The following is a 15,112-nucleotide window of genomic DNA, read 5'->3' on the forward strand; positions in this document are numbered from 1 at the left end:
CTAATCCACTGTGCCAGTCTATTTCTCTTAATTGGTGAATTGAGTCCATTTACATTGATGGTTAGAATTGAGATGTATTGACTTACGATTGACATGTTATATACCTGTTGTTGTTTACTCGTTTTTCTCCTGTGTTTAATTGATGGGCCGTTTTAGTTGGTCGCTTCTGATCTCATTCGTGGAGTTCTGATCATTTTGGTCCCTCTCTAAAACATCTTTCAGTAGCCTGTGTAGGGCTGGCTTTCTTATCATGAAATTCTTCAGCTGTTTTTTTTTCATGAAAGTGTTTCACTTCTCCATCAAACTTGAAAGAGATTTTTGCAGGGTATGGTAGTCTGGGCTGGAATTTGTTTTCATAGTGGACTTGAAGTACTCTGCTCCATGCTCTTCTTGGCTTCATGGTTAGTGAAGAGACGTTGGCCGTAATTCTGATGGGTTTTCCTTTGAATGTGATCTGCTTCTTTTCTCTAGCGGCTTCAGTATATTATTCTTGTGCTGAATTTCTGGGATCTTGACTATTATATTTCTCGGTGTGTTTTTCATTGGGTTGAGGTTCCTTGGCATTCTGTATGCTTCAGTTACCTGTATGTCAGATTGTTTCTTCATATTTGGGAAATTTTCATCTGTTAGTTCTGCGCATACTTTTAAAATGTCATTTGTATTGACTCTTTCTTTCTCATTGATGCCTATTAGTCTCACATTGTTCATCTTTGCATCATCTTGCAGGTGATGGATTATTCATTCCTGCATCCTCATTGTTTTTAAGAGATCTTTTCTTGCCTTTTCACTAGCTGCACCAGCATCTGCAAGATCTGAAACTCTGTCTTCACTTTCACTTAAACAGTTTTGCAAGCTTGTGATTGAGATTTTAATTTCCTCTATATCTCTTTGACTCTGCTTCATGCAATCTATTTCTTTCCTGTATTGCTCATTCAAGAATCTGTCATTTTTCTGATCTCCTCTCCTTATTTTTTCACAATGTCTTCTTTAGAAGCAGTTATAAATTCTTTTACTGCAGTGTTTTTTTCAGATTGGGTTTCCTCCCTATGTTTCTGTAGTTGCTTCTTTACTTCAGATGCTATGAGTTCTGAGAATTCTTTTTTTATTTCAGGAAATAATTCTGCTCTGAGTTCCTGTATAACTTTCTGCTGTTACTTATTTACTATAGACGCTAATAATTTGTATATTTGAGCTGAGCTAGTAGAAAAGAATTCCGCTCTGAGTTCCTCTATGACTTTCTGTTCTTGATTGTTTACTATTGATGCTATTAATTCATACATTTGAGCCGAGCTAGTGTCCTCTGTTCTGGGTGGGCATTGGGTTTCCTCCATATGTTTCTGCATTTGATTCTTTACTGCAGATGTTATTGATTCAGGGATTTCTTTTTTCATTTCCAATCTGAGTTCTTCTATAGCTTTCTGCAGCTGTTTCTTTATTTCAGAAGCCATTGATTCATTGCTTTCAGTTGTGTGATTCCCACTCTGTTCTGTGTTTGTGTCCTCTGTACTTGTTTATGGTTCTCTTGGGTTCTGAGATTGCATTTTGCTCTTCACTTTGTGTAGCACTGTCTTCTGACCTTTGTTTTAGATCTTTGTTGCAGTTATAACCTTAGCACCTACTGAAGTTCACGTGCAGATCTACAAAATTTGAATTTATCCAGCTGTGTCTGTCTTGGGTCTGGCTGCTGTGCTCAGCTCCTTCCTGCTGCTACCTTTGGGGGTGAACCTGTTGTGACCTTCTGGCAAGATGTTCTGCTCCTGGACTAGCTAGGTGGTTCTGTCCCGTACACTCTCTGCAGGGATTGCCACTGCAGTGTTTCACCCCAGGTCTGTATGCCACCCCTGAGATGAGTCTGGAGGGGACAAGGTGGAGTAGGGGGAAGAGGCAGCTCTCCCTCACACTCACATGGCCTGTACTAGGACTGGATCAGGGGGTTCCCGGAAAGCGGCAGAAATTGCTACTCTTTTGGCTGCATGGGGGGGGGGTACTATGGAGTGATGGGAGTGTTCCAAGAAGGTGAAAGTGGGTCTCACCCACGCTACATCTGGGCCGGGACCAGTAGGTCCCACTGGCGCAAGGTAGATGGAAGCTGTCCCACACAGTGAATGGGCTGGGCTAGGATTGCGTCTGGGGGTTCCCGGAACGCGGCAGAAATTCCTACTCGGCCTGCGGGGTAGGTGAGGTTCTGCGGAGTGGTTGGGGGCGTCCCAAGTGTGAGTGTGGGTTCTTATGTGGGTACACGGATGCTTCTAAGACAGCAGTGTGACTGTCACAGTGCAGAGGACATGGGGTTTGAGGCACAAACCAGCAAGATACAACCACCAGCTCAGGAATGCCTGTGACCAGCAGAGAGTAGAGCAGGCCAACAATGCGACCTCCTTAGGATCATTCGTGGAAAAAGCATCCCTGTCAACAACTTGATTGTAGACTTCTGTCCTCCAGAACAGTAGATGGTACATTTCTGCCATTAAAATTATTTTAAAAAATTATTTATTTATTTATTTATTTATTTGGTATAGGGTCTCACTACGCAGCTCCGAATTGCAGTAATCCTCCTGTGTCAGGGTCTCAGGAGCTGGAATTACAGGCGTGTGCTACCACATCTGATTTCAGTGGCCAGCATGGCACCCAGGGTTCAGGGGCCGGTGTAGCATGGGGTACTGGTGATCAAACTCGGGGCCTAGTGCTTGCCAAGCAGCTAGACCACCAAGCTCTCTCCCTAGCTCCCATTTCTGCCATTTTTATCCTCCTACTTTGTGGAGGTACTAATAAGAAAGCAATAGACAGAATTTTATTTTATTTTTTCCATCCAAACCAAAAATTTAGAATCAAGAATGATTTTACATCCTTTAAATGTATTTTTACATATTCTTTTTGTGCAGTGGTGTTTTCTTAGTGACTCTGGAGCAAGGCTAAGGCAAAAATTTCACTTAAAAATGTGTTTTGTTAGTTAAAAAGTATAGCTAGTTGTAGTGGGTAGAACATATGGCTCCATTAAGGCGCTTCACACTAAAATGTGGTTTCGAACATATAGATAAGTATCTTTTTTTGTTCATTCCAGTTCTTTTATGTTGTGGATATTTCAACTCCCTTTAATATTTAGTCCTACTATTTCCTTATTGGAAACAATTAAGTCCAGAATTACAAAATGTAATATATGCTCTACTTCATGTTTCTGAATTATCATTTTCTCAATATTCAGCTAAAGTGTCGGTATTTTGTAAGATTAGTCCCTAATTGTAATATCCTATACTTTTAAAGAATGGCATCAGCCAAACTTTGTTTCTTCTCTTTCTTCTATTTCTAAGAGAACTTCTAAGTCGCTAAAGTTAGAAACATTCATTATCTCATTAAAGTCTCTGAAATGACTAACAATTGAACTCCTAAAAAATCTCTTTCGGCTATGAACTTTTTACAGAAGTCTGTTACAGGAAAGCCAGTGTGCGTTTTGAGCCATTTCCTGTCCTTATTGCAGCAATCATGAAACAGAGGAATGCTTCAGCCAAAGCAGCTGCTAGATTACCCAGAATAGTAAATTACTCTAACGCTCCTATTTGATGTGATTCTGCATTTTTTTTTTTCAGTAGGATTTCCTCACTTTTCACAACTATTTGTTTCTAGTCTAAATTAGCTTCCTACAAATAGATTCTCATCAGATGTCTAGTTAGCTCTTTACAGACTTGCTAGAAATAAAGAGAACCCCAGTCCATTAGCTTCACCTCTTTTTAGAGTTAAAATAATAATTTTTCTTCACCTTTTAGAGTTAAAATAATAATTTTTCATCACCTCTTTTTAGAGTTAAAATAATAATTTTTCATCACCTCTTTTTAGAGGTAAAATAATAATTTTTCATCACCTCTTTTTAGAGTTAAAATAATAATTTTTCATCACAAACTTCCATTTTTGCTTTGAAATAGGTCATTGTTTGTAATAGAAACAACAATGATGACAACAAAAAACAAGATTCTGTGAATCTGAAGAACTTGGAGTTCATTATGATTACTGAAATACATCTTTAAATGTTTTAGTTTTAAAAGCTGCAATCATGAACACGTCATTTTTTTGTTTGGACAACTGGTAGAAAGAAAATTCAAGTCTCTTTCAATTGTCTTTAGATTCAGAAAGTCTCATCTTCCCAGTGTTAATTTTAGTGTCACTCTGATTAATCCTTTTAAGTTAAGCGCCAGAAAAACTTCAGAAATGTTATGTAACCTCTGAGGGCCCTCACCTTCTTGATTTGGGCAGACCATTTATGTGGTGTTCTATTTATTCTTAGAAGAATAAAATTCGTTTGGATTATATAAACTAAGAGAGAGAATTTGCACCTGGATGCATCTCTTGGTGGTCGCTTTCCTTGTCCAGCATCCACTGTGAAATAAAGAAGATGTAATCCCTCTTAAGGAGGAGGTTGAACCTCAGAGGTTGCAAGTGTCCTTAGAGCGTAATATAGATTCCACCTATGTATACAATAAGGATGTAATTATCTTAGTGACATGACATAAACAAAAAGTTTATTGAGACTTCCAAGAGCAGTTATTATTTCTTTGCCTGTATAAATTATGAATTTCAGTTTCTTCCATTTCACTACCTATGACACTGTTCTTTATAGTGTATTTATATGCAAATATATGGGTCGTGGAAATCTTTTCAGGGGTATGACGTTTATCTCTTTTAAAACTTTATCCAAGTAGAACCCTAGTATCCAACATGTGCATTAAATTTTAATCACTGCCTTTCAGAAAGTTTGGATAATAGAGACAAATTTTTTTACAGTGTTACATACACAGTTTGGGCCTAGGTATCAGCCTGACCTGAGTACAGATTTCAGTTCTACAACTTAGTAGCTCCATAATGCATGACAGCATTAAAGAAAGGTTTAACAAAAATATCTTTTTTTAACAAAAATATCTTAACAATATTTTACTTTCTAATATTATTGTGAAGGTATTAACAGAAGAACATGGAAGTATGATTGTGATTCTAATTGCCTTGTTTATGTAATGGTAATCCAGCAGCTCAATAATACTATCATTTAAGGTGTCTGAATGTGCAGAGCGTTGGTCACAGCTCTACATTAAGTGCATGGCCCGTGGTGCCTGGATATAAAGTAGGAGAGGGCTGGCCAGATAGCTCAGGGGACAAAAATGCTTGCTTAGGCAGAGTGAAGCAGCCGGCATTTGATCCCTGGCGTATGGTGCCAGCTCCATCCTCGGGGCTCGCTGAGACAGCGATTGAGACTGGGCATGGTGGCGTGCTCCTGTAATCCCAGCTCTTGGGAGGCTGAACACAGGTGGATCACTACGAGTCTGATCTGCGTAGTGAGACGCTGTAGACACTGTAGACCCCATACCAAATACATTAAAAAAAAATCACTAGATATTTAGGGCCAGCCATATAACTCAGCAGACTACAGTGCAGCTGGGGTCGATCCCCAGCTTGCCCTTCCAGCTCAGCCCCCGGGAGAGTGGGGGCTCTGAGTCGGTGATAGAGACTGGACATGGTCGTGCGCTCCTGTAATCCCAGCTCTTGGGAGGCTGAATACAGGCGGGTCACTACGAGTCTGATCTATGCAGTGAGACCCTGTACACCCTGTAAACCCTATGCTAAATACAAAAATAAATAAATAAAAAGTAAAGTAGGAGAATTTCTTATAATCATATTATAGGGCTTCTTATTCCCATTGAAATCATCTGATTTCAAACTCAAGGCAATAAGAGTGTGATTATAGGAGAAATTGACACAGTAAAACACTCAAATATATGACGGGTGCTCCATGTCAAGGGCAGTAACGTAGGAAGGGAGTGACCCTGGATACAGACAGAGCATTAAACACTTCATTGAAATGGATGAGGCAAGACCACAGGACCAAGTGTGAGTGATGGCGAGGAAAAGAAGAGCAGAGTTTTAGCTTTTTAAAAATGTATTTAGTACAGGGACTGCAGGGTCTCATTATGTAGATCGGACTAGTAGTGATCCTTCAGTTTTCAGCCTTCCAAGCACTGGGATTACAGGTGTGTGCCACCACGCTCAGTCTCAATCGCCTCTTCAGCGTGGCCCACGGGCAGGGCTGGCACCGTATGCCAAGGATCGAATCCAGGTCTCTGCGTCTGCCTAAAGAGGAGCTTTCGTCCGCTGAGCTATCTGGCTGGCCCTAGAGCACAGTTTTAAAGGAAGTTGGCACAAGGCTAACCAGAATTCAGATGTAAGGATTACTTTTGCTCAGCAGCCAGCTAAATATGAAAGTATGATCAACAGGAGCAATATTATCAGGTTGACCTTTTAAACTCACAAGCAATGCACTTGCCTGGCAAGCAAAAGGGCTTGTGTTCAGTCTCTGGTTCTGCCAAAAATAAAAAATAAAAATTAAAAAAAAAACCCTAACAAATTCACAAGCAAGGGCTGGGGAGATACCTTGGCCATCTAAGTGCCTGCCTGGCAAGCTCAAGGACCTGGGTTTGACTCCTGGTACCGCATGTTGTGCAAGCTCCACACCATGATGGTCACAGAAACAGGGTGTGGGGGCATACACCTGTAATCGCAGTGCTGGTGAGGCTGAGATAGTAGAATCACTATGAGTCTGAGGTGTGTAGTGAGACCCTGTACCAAATAAATAAGTAAATTAAATAAATAAAAGATTTAAAAAATTAGATCACAGCAAAAAGAGAATGAGAGCTATGGAGGATGGAGACCTTTCGTGCTGAAATAGCCTTCACCCTCCTTAGCACTGCCCTGAAGGGGCATGGACAAAAATATAAGAGCAAAGCCCAGTATTCATTTATATTTTGAAGTAAATAAACCCCACAGTAATATACCCTAAACTTGTAACAGTTCTCCCAATGAAGTTTGTAGAGCACAACACCATTCAGTTCAATTCTATTAACATTCATTTTCTTTCTTCTGTGTACTGTAATTTGTGGTAATCTTCCAGAAGGGACAATAGCCAGAATGAGCTAATAATTCAGAATTCTTTATATGCAATGACTTTTTTATTGCCATAGTTTCTTATCATTTCTTTCTAGTAACTTATGTGCCTCTATGTGGAAATTGTGCATATTTCCTTCAGCATAAGGAGCCTTCTAGCATTAATCTATTTAATATATTGTACTTTAATATGCTTAATATTATAAGGACACTAAAAAGGGATTCTAGTCACTCTTCTGTATTTTATAATAGTATACCCTTTTGTGCTTTATAGTACTTAGGAGAGGGAGCCTAGAATTCTTTGTTAATGATTTTTACATTGGCAGAAATAATTTTATTTTATTCTCCCTATGTAAAGTATGGGAGGAAGGTAAATTTAAGAGTTCATCTTTCTCCACCTCAACCTGCATTGTCTCACTGTCAAAAAGCCATTAAAAATGATCAATGATCACATTATACATTTTGTCCATATATTCTCTAAAAAGTTAAGGCATGAACGATCAAGTATGTGTACAAATTTTTTTTTGTGGTTTATTTGTGATAAGATACTGACCCAGCAATGGCTTAAAACAGTCTTCGTTTGAGAAAGTCATTAAAATCACTTAATCAGAAAACCTAAGAATATAAGTTTGCAAACATGAATCTGTGCCTCATGGGCAGAAAAGAAACTGTTTAAGAAGGCGCATGCATGATGATTGTCTTCTCTCAGAAGAGGAACAGGCTTCCTTATCTATCATTGTAATCTAGTAAACAGTTTGATACTTACTGAGCTTCATAAAGACATTATAATGTATCCAAAGATCACTAAAAATGATTTATCTACTTTCTAATAGGAAAACAGGCTCAGCACAATGCATGGTAGACGCTTAAATTTTCCACGTTTTGGATTATCTCGTCACAAGCTCCTAAGGGCACATCATACATCATATTGATAATTAGGGAATGTGCATGAATTGTGACTCTAGTTCCACACCCAACTTCTGCATGACTAGGTAACAAAAGCGCCACATATCCATGTCCATCCAAGCTTCAATTCAGAAAGGATTCAAACTCTGACTAAACAACAAAAACTTCCTCGGTTTATTTGTCTTCTCTCTGTGTGATGATGAAAGATTCTCTCCTTTAGGGTTCATGGTTCTCAGAGCCTCTGCATCAATGGGCCCCCGTGATAAATTCTACCTTCAGTGCAAGATAGTGGTGCACAAGGGTTTCTACAACCTCTGAAACTCTTTTGAGAATGACTAAAGTATGATCAGCAGCACGCAGTAATTTTAAAACTAAGACACAGATATTTTACCGAAAAGTTAATTTTGGGGAAAGATCAAAATAAGATATCTTGTGATCAAAAATGTCAAATTTGTAATAAAAACTGCTTTAGAAATCTGAGTGTAAGAATTATTTTTCCTATAAGGAGGTATTTTGTTTAAAATCAAATTTATTACTGCATATATACTAAATATTCTTTCTTTCTACACACACACACACACACACAGAGACACATTCTGCTTCCTTGTTTTCCCACAGCCCTGACCTGACTCAAGCCCACAGTGTCCGCCTACTGAGTGGACCCCACATTGTAAGCATCTCCTTGTTTGTAAAATGTAGACAGCAATGCTGTTACGATAGCACTTTTGTGATTATCAAATGAGGCTACGAGAAGGAATCCTGCACCATCGCCAACTCAGTAGTTGATAACCATGTTGTTATTAAATTTCAATATAAAACATAAATATTTTAGCTGAAAGAATGTTGGAAAACAGTCACCCACCAAGACATTTTAATTTCAGACACATTAAGTAGAGAGTTATAAAGTTATTAGAAAGCATCCTGGTATTTTCAAGTGTTATCTTTAGAATAATAAAATAATCTCTTTCAAAAACCACATAATTCTTGGTATATTGCTCTTCCTACTTGAATATATTAAAGCTTTAATAATGTTACAACACCCCAGCTGACTACTGTATTTCTGCTTACACAACTAAAGGAGCATTCTTAATATATAATTTATTCAAAGATTATTTTGTTTGATGCTTGTCAATCTAAAATAGCAAGCATTGAAAATGTAAGTACACATTTTCTTCCCTTAATATCTTCATTTGCACACTGCTTCCCACTTACCAACCTGCAGCTATATATGAGAGCTGAGCTCTGTGGGATCATCGGTGTTAATTATAACTTCTTAATCATCTCAGTGAACTTAGATAGAGACACACTACATCTTGAAGCAACTAGGAAGAGGGTCCAGGCTTTAAACACTGTTTGAGTGGATTTTGTAGTTTTTTTTGCTAACATTACACAATAGTACAATTCAAGAATACACACGTAAGCAATTTAAGTCCTCTGAGTGATATTCAGCTACCTATTTTCATAGAATGGGGTTTTTCTTTCCTTCTTTTGGCTTTCTCACTGTATTTCTAAGTAACAGTATTTATTTCTAATAAATATTACTAATAATATATTCCTAATAAATAAAATCTAGATAAATTTTTATACTTCACACATACATTTTTCCACCTTCACCTTATCAGATTAGTGAATAAGAAACTGCCTTGGTCATCTGAAACATATATATATATATATATATATATATATATATATATTTAAGTATATGTATTAATTTAAAGCTCACATATACTTCCGTATGTAATGCACACATACAACACATAAATGTATGTTTTGTGTACTTATAGCTTAAGATGAACTCAGGTAGTCATTGTAATAAAAATCTTGACTATTATTTCTTTTTTTTTCTTATACAGTCATTTGTAGAAAGTCATTCTATCCTTGACAAACAAGAGGTCACCTGATTTCTTTCATTTTTTTTGGAAACAGGATCTTGCTCTGTGGTTGACTGACCTTGAACTCACCATGTAGCCCAAGCTGGCCTTGTACTCACCGCAGTCCTCTCACCTCAGCCTCCAGGGTGCTGGGATTCTGGTTGTGCACACTCACTTCTGGCCAAATAATGTCTTATCGTTGTTGAAGTGCCATTTCAAGACACATTATAGTTAATGAATCACTAATAAGATAGCAGAGCACGCTATAGACCTTCAAGGTTCTCACTATATTTTGCTAAAATTTTAAAATGATATAAACATTGTGGTAGGTTAATAGCACTTCTCATTTTTTCTAATTATACATTTGACAGGTTTCTATTAATAACATTTAGAAGACAATATCCATATTGATTGACATTTTATAGGAATCTTTTATCATGGTAAATGCAACTATTTCTTGTTCAGTCTAAGGATATGTGTTGTCATTAATCATTTCAGTAATTAATTTAATGAGTAATTATTTATTGAAAGACACTGGAAAAGCAATAATGAATAAAACTGTATTGCCTTCAGCAAACTGACAGGGGAGTGGGGCAGGTGGACTCATAAGTCAGTCATTTCAATATAATTGTGTATGGTCAAAGGCACACAGGGTACAAGTGAAAAAAGGGGAGGAGAGTCAGATGTAAGAGGAAGATTAAGGACATTTTCAGAGAAGACAAGCAGGTGAACTGAGTTTGGAAGATGAACAAGAGTTTGATGGATGGTTAGCATGCACAGTCATGCCCTTCAGGTCCTGACAGGTACAAGCTGCTTCTAGTGGGCTTTGGCCAGAGGCAGCCTGCAGCAGACATAGGAGAGAGAGCCTCACACACTGTCCTTTGGTGTCAATAGTTCATTGATTCTATGGCAGGCATTTTTCATCAGGAACTCACATTATTATTATTTATTTTTGTATTTTAGGGAAGGGTCTACAGGGTGTTCAGGGTCTCACTACTAGATCACACTTGTAGTGATCTGCCTGTTTGCAGCCTCCCAAGAATTGGGATTACAGGTGCACGCCACCACGTCCAGTCTCAATTGCCCTCTCCTTGCGCCCCGGGGGCGGGGCTGGCACAGCAGACCTGGGTATCGAACCCCTGGCTCCGGGGCCTGCTGGCAGGTACTTCAATCTGTTGAGCTATTTGGCTGGCCCCAGGAACTCACATTATTAAAGGACTCATCTTTGGCTTGTCCTGCCATAAACTTGTTCCCAAGGTTATTTCTTTCTTTCTCCTTTTCATGTTCATGCTGTGCTTAAACTTCTGTGTTAATACAGCATATCAACTCTTAAAATCACATTGATAAGGATTTCCCCTATCTTTTATGTCTAATTTATATCAGACTTCAGGTCTGAAGACCTAATGTCTTCATCATACTCTATGATGCTGAGTGAAACATTTCACTCTTCTTTAGTGTTTGGAGATGATTTTCTAAGAAATATTTGATTAATAACTGATTTAACTTGTCTTCTGCGGAAGAAGAATTCTAAAGTCAGAAATAATTTTTAAGGCAAGCATCAGAAATATACAATGATCAGGAAAATTCTGAAAATAAAAGCAAAAAATTGCTGAAAATAAGAATCCATAAAAATCTGTCCTTCAGTGGGGCTCTCTCTCCAATGGCCTCTCTCTCTCTCTCTCTCTCTCTCTCTCTCTCTCTCTCTCTCTCTTTTGTATTTGGTACAGGGTCCCACTCAGCAGCTTGGGCTCATAGTGATCCTCCTGTTTTCAGCCTCCCTAGCTCTGGGATTACAGTCTCAGTGGCCAGCTCAGCGTGACCTGGGCTAGGGCTGGTGTAGCATGTGTTGTTTTTTTATTTTTAATTTTTAACTTTTAAAATTTTTTATTGCATTCTAATCCCAATGTGAGACTTCAAATATGCATGCTGAGAATATTGAGGTGCTAGAAGTAGGGAGGGGGGCAGATCCTGGACAAACAGGACCAGAGGGACTGGGGAGATAGCTCAGTAGAATAAGTGCTTGCCTGACAAGTGCCAGAGCCTGAGTTCAATCCCCAGTTCTGAAAAAAACCAAAACAACAACAACAACAACAACGACAACAACAACAAAAACCAGGACCAGAGACGTATCTGCTCCACAAGCACAGCCACTCAGTATGCAGGCTTGCCCCCATGTCCATGGTGCATAATGTCTTACTAGGAACACATCTCCAAGTCAGTCTGCCTCACACCTATGGTTTACAATGAACGTGTGAAGGAACCAGGCCTGGCTTTCGGATCCCAGTGAGGTGTGTCAGCCAGGTCTCACTGGTCTAGAGAGATAAAGGCAAAGCACCTGTGCACACTCCTGGCTCCAACTGCTGCTCCAATTATCAGTGCTTCCCACCTTGGAGAAAAAGCCGTGACTCATTTAGAAAAATGCAGGAAAAATGCCATTCACCCATTAAAACCACTTCATTTTGTCCAATACAAACCCCAAAGACAATGTCTTAAATTGATTAATAATAGGACAAGACTTGAATCCAGTGTTGATCATGTGATTGTGCTGAACAATGTTGGATAATGTGATTATGTAAAACCCTTAGTCTCTGCCACTCTGTGATACATAGTTTACCTTTCCACATCCCTTCTATGTTGGTCCCTTTCTTGAAAAGAGAAAATTATATTAAATATGGCAACAGCATAAACCTCATAACAAATTAAGCACAGATCTGATCTTCCCTGATAGATTTTAGATAGACAATATGATTTTCTCATTTTTATTTTTTAATGAGTATGCTAGATTCAAGTTATATTTATGTTTCTCAACTTGAGCTATTTGTTTGTCTCTTTTTGTGGAATTCTTTTTTTTTTTTTTTTTTTTTGGCCGAACGGGGATTGAACTCAGGCCCTTGAGCTTGCCAGGGAAGTGCTTATTCCACTGAGTCATCTCCCCAGCCCCTCTTTTTAGGAAATTCTGAACCTAAAAAACATAATCTTATAATTGGGCATATCCCTAAATGTTCCCTAAATGTAAAATAAGGCAAGAATAATTTCAAACTCAGAGGTTATGTTACTGGAAAATCACATTAGATAATGAATTGTAATTGTACTTTTTACAACTCCTAGTGAAAGTGACAGCAAATATTCTTTCTCAAAGGTTGCGCAAATTCTCTAAACAAAAGCAGTATGGACAATATCATAATTATTTCTACTTTCTTTCTCAGAAAATTTAGAAGTACGAATGAGAATTCTAGGTTCCCCAATTAACTAGTGATGGCTTTGTACCAGGAGGTTTTTGATTTCAAAATATGCTCATGATAATCTCCTGCTCCCCAGGTAACTGTACCATAGCATACTAAGGGTAGCTTGGCACGGCGAAACACATGACCCTGTTAAGGTACCCTGCAGATTATATATGATCCATTATTACTAGCCCCATTCTACAGATGAGAAACCTAAAACGCCAGACATAAGGCACTTTGCAAAGCTTAACAACTATTACAATCTCAGGAAGTTTGTCTGTAGACTGGGCATAGGAAAGCACAAAGCTACAAGATCAGAAAGTGAATATATGTCATCGGTTAAAATGTTTTCATTTGTATGCAAACATTTTATTCATGTAATAGAAAGTTGCTCCTTGAGTGAATATCACATTCAATGTCTAGAAAGGAACTTGAAAACTAGCTCCATTGCCTGATAGCCAATAATGCCAAATCTTCATTTGACCTTCAGAGTAATCTTACAAATTAAGATAAGTCAGAAATTATTCCTCTCACTTTTAAGATGAGAAAACTAATGCCTCTGATAAAAGACTAATCACATGAAGAAAGTTGAAACTGGAACTAAGCGAAAATCTTATAGGTATAATTCTCTTTGTCCTGACACCATAAACACAAATCAGTTAGCAATGTGATATGTGAGTGGAAACATATCAAATGCCCTGTCAGGTAAAATGACAATGAAACAAGAATGTTTCAAAGTATGAAACTAGATGAAAGTTTTTCAGACTCACATTGATAGTAGATTTATATAATATTAAAGAATCAGAAGACATTGAAAGTGTCCAGTGACTTCTTTATCCAGTTAAAAAGAAAGTTAAAATTATACACTTTAAATTCTGTCCATATAGAGACACATATACCACTTTATTAATATATATTTATGCAAAACACATTTCACCATGTATCTCCACTTTATAGCTGATACAAAAAGACAAATTTCACCCACATTTTATTTTTTATATTTTTTAGGGAAGAGTCTACAGGGTGTTCAGGGTCTTACTACTAGATCGGACTCGTAGTGATCCGCCTGGTTACAGCCTCCCAGGAGCTGGGATTCCAGGTGCACACCATCATGCCCAGTCTCAGTTGCCCTCTCAGTGTGCCCCAGGGGCAGGGCTGGCATGGCAGATCTGAGGATCGAATCCCCCAGGCCCTGAGCCTGCTTGTGAGCACTTTAACCCACTGAGCTATTTGGCCAGCCTTTTCACCCACATTTTATTTTATTTTATTTTCATTTTTTTTGACCCATTTTCTTTTCATTTTTATTATTTTACTGTATTAGCACATGTTTGCAGCACATAAAGTTTACATTCATTTTGGGGAGTAGACACAGGTATACAACACAGCTTGTTGTTTCTAATCCCCTCCCCAGTGGCCTCCCCACCTCGGCCTCTTTCCCCATTTTCATTCCTCTTATGGCTCAGTGGAATAAGCGCTTCCCTGGCAAGTGCAAGGGCCTGAGTTCAATCCCCGGTTCTGCCAAAATAAAAAAAAGTTAAATCCTGAATTCTCCTTTCACCCACACTTTAGATCAGTACATGAATACATGTCTTTTACATAATTACAATTGTAAAGTGATCCTTTTTTGAAAATTTCTCTATAACTATACAAATAAAATTGAATAAATATACCTACTAGTGACAAGACTTGGTGTTGCACATCATGATGGAGACGGATACAGTTCATCCAATCCATGGTCTACCAAGGAACTCGGAAGTGAAATAGAGGCCATTACTGTTCATACCTAAATAGTCACACAAAAAGATGACAGAATCAGTCAGCAAATAACATTTCCTGTACTTCTACAAGGGTGTCTTCCCAATATTTATCATTATTGATTTCATCATCAGCCTACAGGGTTGACCAGCAATCCATTTTAAAATCCTTAATTTACATATTATCTTTCACTCACACAATGTAAAGACCAGTCATGAGAATACAGGATTTAGTCAAAAAATGTTTAGTAATATTGAGAAGTAGTCTGGTAAAAAAATGGATAAAATGTTTCTGAAAGACCAAAAATTTTTTCATAAGAAACAAGCCATACAAAACCCTATTAAATTGCTGTACAAGATGAGGACTTGATATCCTATTTACAAACACCATTAGAACAAATCCCTCTATTCATTAAGAGAATGTAACTATATATCT

The 15,112-nt window shown here is 38.1% G+C and overlaps 1 protein-coding gene across 1 annotated transcript in view; it reads right to left on the reverse strand.

Moving 5' to 3' along the window:
• Chrm3 (cholinergic receptor muscarinic 3) overlaps positions 1 to 15,112 on the reverse strand; it is a 528,248-nt gene that overhangs the window by 361,407 nt on the left and 151,729 nt on the right. The window contains exon 2 of the mRNA XM_004641283.2: positions 14,597 to 14,705. The gene's annotated coding sequence lies outside the window, so the exon portion shown is untranslated. The remainder of the gene's footprint in view (positions 1 to 14,596; positions 14,706 to 15,112) is intronic.

Source organism: Octodon degus, unplaced genomic scaffold (genome assembly GCF_000260255.1).
Source record: "Octodon degus isolate 3935 unplaced genomic scaffold, OctDeg1.0 scaffold00133, whole genome shotgun sequence".
Classification (NCBI taxonomy): domain Eukaryota; kingdom Metazoa; phylum Chordata; class Mammalia; order Rodentia; family Octodontidae; genus Octodon; species Octodon degus.